The sequence below is a fragment of the Dermacentor andersoni genome, chromosome 3 (assembly GCF_023375885.2).
Source record: "Dermacentor andersoni chromosome 3, qqDerAnde1_hic_scaffold, whole genome shotgun sequence".
NCBI classification, from domain to species: Eukaryota; Metazoa; Arthropoda; class Arachnida; order Ixodida; family Ixodidae; genus Dermacentor; species Dermacentor andersoni.
Window position 1 is genome coordinate 33,624,627 of NC_092816.1, and position 3,352 is coordinate 33,627,978.

The following is a 3,352-nucleotide window of genomic DNA, read 5'->3' on the forward strand; positions in this document are numbered from 1 at the left end:
GCGTGCACGTAGTAGGTTAACAGTCCACAATGTATTTCTCCCCCTTCCAGTTTGCAGCGTGTGTGTTCGAATAACTAAATTCCTTAGCACATTCATGTTGCAGAGGTCTCGAGGAAGAAATTCGAGAAGATAAACGTTGCTCGACGAATAACCGGAGGACATAAGAAACTGAGCCGTACAACAAACGTTCGTTATTCTTATTCTTTATATTTAATGTTTGTTGCTTTAGCATGATGATCAGATCTATAGCTGCAAGGAAATATGGCATGTTCGTATACACCCTGCGTGCGCAAATTATCTGCGTGTACTTTTCCACGGTGACGAAGGAAGGTTTTACTTTGGCTGTTACGTGTCTTGTGTCACAGGTTAGTCCTTACGTTTCAAGTTGCTTCTAATAATGAACATTTCTTCAGGCGTGGCGCCCGTATTTAAAAATTAGTTCGTACGATACTGAACTGTCAGGCGTTATTCCCCCCGAGTTGTCAAATGCGAAGATATGACCCTTTCTTTCTTTCTTTCTTTCTTTACTTATTTCGTTTTTCTTTCTTTCTTTCTTTCTTTCTTTCTTGGCACTGGAAGCAACTGCTAATTCTACAGCAGCAAAGCTTTCCCTTAGTGTCGCAGTGGATAAACAACGGCGAAAAATCTTCTTGATTAACGGTAGAGTATAGCTGCTGCTATTATTCCCTTGCATTCCATCAAACACGCCTTTCATTCCATCACACACGCATACACCTGGGAGAAGTGGCCGGGAGTCAAACGGGGCAAGCAACATATGGCGATGAAAATTAAACTACGAGTGCGGAAAATCTTGCCCTGAAGACAGTTAGATGCCCCCGACAAAGGCTAAATTTCACCTGCATGGTAGTCAACGAGCAACGACGATAGTCAAGTAAAACTCTTGCTTGGGCTAGTTGGTTCATGCTTGAATGTGTAAAGAGCAAGGCGCAATAGACCAGGACAGAAGAAGAACACAAATGACAGCACCGGCGCCGGTCCTGTCGTTTGTGTTCTTCTTCTGTCCCGGTCTATTGCGCCTTGCTCTTTACACGATAGTCAGGCGTCATTTCATTTCATTTTTGTCTCTACTTGCGTCTAGATTTAGAACAATTTTCAAAGAAACTTCCCGAGCTGCCGAGTCACATTTGAGTCTCTTTTAAAGATCTGCACCTCATTTGCCGACGTTGCTATGGAACGCACGAAACCATCGATCACGACGTGGTCCTCTACGCGTACGTAGCAGCAGTCAGCTTTTACCGGATTTTATCATAAAAAGAAATGTCAAGAGCAACAAATAAAAGAAACAACGACGCAGAGGGAAAATGTTTAACGTGGCAGGAAACAGCTTTCAGTCATTTCGTGGAACATCTGCTGCGGTAATACATTCCCCTCCCCCGTCCCCCAGCTTTCTTTTTACTTCTCTCTTTTCCGCTAACACCTGTGTATGTTACACCCAACACTACCGCATTCTCACCAGCCCTGACCACATCGCGAAACCCATTTTACAGGCATTTTCAGACGGCCTTCCTTTTTGTAGAGAGAGCGAGAGAGTCATAAGGGAAAAGCAGGGAGGTTAACCAGGTTGAGCCCGATAGGCTACCCTGCACTGGGGAAAGCGGGAAGCGGATGGAAAGGGTAGAAGGACAGAAGTTCACACTTTGAACTGTTATGCACACAAAATTTCATCGCTGAGTCAGTCACAGTCATACATACAGGCTGGCGCATTTCAAGAAACGCAGCAGCACCTTTGTGGCCTTTGCCTTTTTGCATTTTTTTTTGTCTAGAGATCTGTTATGACATTCACGCCAGCAGGCTCTAGCTGGTAAACACGTACATCGTATTGCATGCGGAATGTGATGATCATTTATAAAGAAATTTGAGATAGTATAAGCTTCATGGTTATGGCGCCTAAGAGGATAGGAAGAGGAAAGGGAAAGTCAGGGGAGGCGGGGGGTGGGGGGGGGGGGGTTAGCCAGTGTATAGGCGGGCTGACTGCTCTGTACTAGGATCAACTGTTTGTTGCTACCATTACCACATCCTATAGCTTCCGACGTCTATTCCGTGTGTTTTGCTGTTTGTTTAAAGACGCTCACCAGCAAACTTAGTGATCTTTTAATTAATGGCCATAGGGTTGATTTCAATTGCTCCATGGGGTTGATTTCAATTGCTGCAGATTGAGCCTTAATCGGCTGAAATGCAGCTTTTCCGAAACGCCGCGACTATTGTGTGGTTCCTTCTCTCGCTTTTCGCTCAGGAAAGCAAGGCATCAACAATAACAGTGAGATCTGCGCCATCTATAGCAACAAATATATCTGCATTGTGTTCATACTTTCTTTCTTTGCTTTCATTAAGGTGGGCTGTAAAAACTGCACATAGATGTAAAGCATAGCTCTACGGATACAAAACGTGGTCAGCGCTGTCTGCGTCTTTTTCACTGAAAAGCTCAGGCAATAAAGGAGCATGCATCACGTTACATATATATCTTACTCGATGACTTAGTTGCTTTAGTGATTATTATTGGTTGCTTTAACTGATTACGACTGCATCTGCCCACGTGGAGGCAAGTGATGTGTACCAGCGCTAGATGTGCTAGACAGAAGAAAACGGTTGCCTTACGAGAATGTGAAACAGTTCGATTTCATGGAATGACCGCACATAGTCTGCTAGTAGGTGTCGCGCATTCTACTCGCATTTTTTGCGAGATACCAAATAGACAACCTTATGACGATGCATATTCGGGAGACGGAAAGATACGCTTAAGAAGGTGCAATTACCGACCAAGTCTGCCAGGCTAACAATGCATGTAGCAACGTCATCCCCGACGCCACGTACTGTCAGCCACGTACTGTCAAAACAGTGGTCACGACGTACTTAGGTGCTAAAGGAAGCTGCAGCCTTACTTTGCTTTCTGCTATTAATATACGTTCCTGCGATATAGGCTGTGAGTGACTTGCGCCACCGCAGAACCTTCTGCGCCGATTTCCATTTCTGAACCGACATTTCTCTCTTCATTTATCGTTAGACTTATTTTCCGGTTCCCTCGTGCAGGGTAGCGAACCGGATTCTTTCACAGTTATTCTCTCTGACATTTCCTTCGTTCAACTCTTTCAATGACTGATTAACCACATAACGGTTACTCGCAAAGCGCCGACGACTGGGTTTTATACATAAATGTTCTAACTCGAAAGGTTTGTTTCACTCGCATTATAGTCGGAGCAGCCTGTACAGTGCGTCAACCTCCTCCTATTGTGGCAATCTAGCTCGACGGCTGACTCACGATGGACAAACATGGAAAGACAGTTGCAAATTATGCTTGCCTCTCGGCTCGATAATGGAGCGACCAGGACGAAAG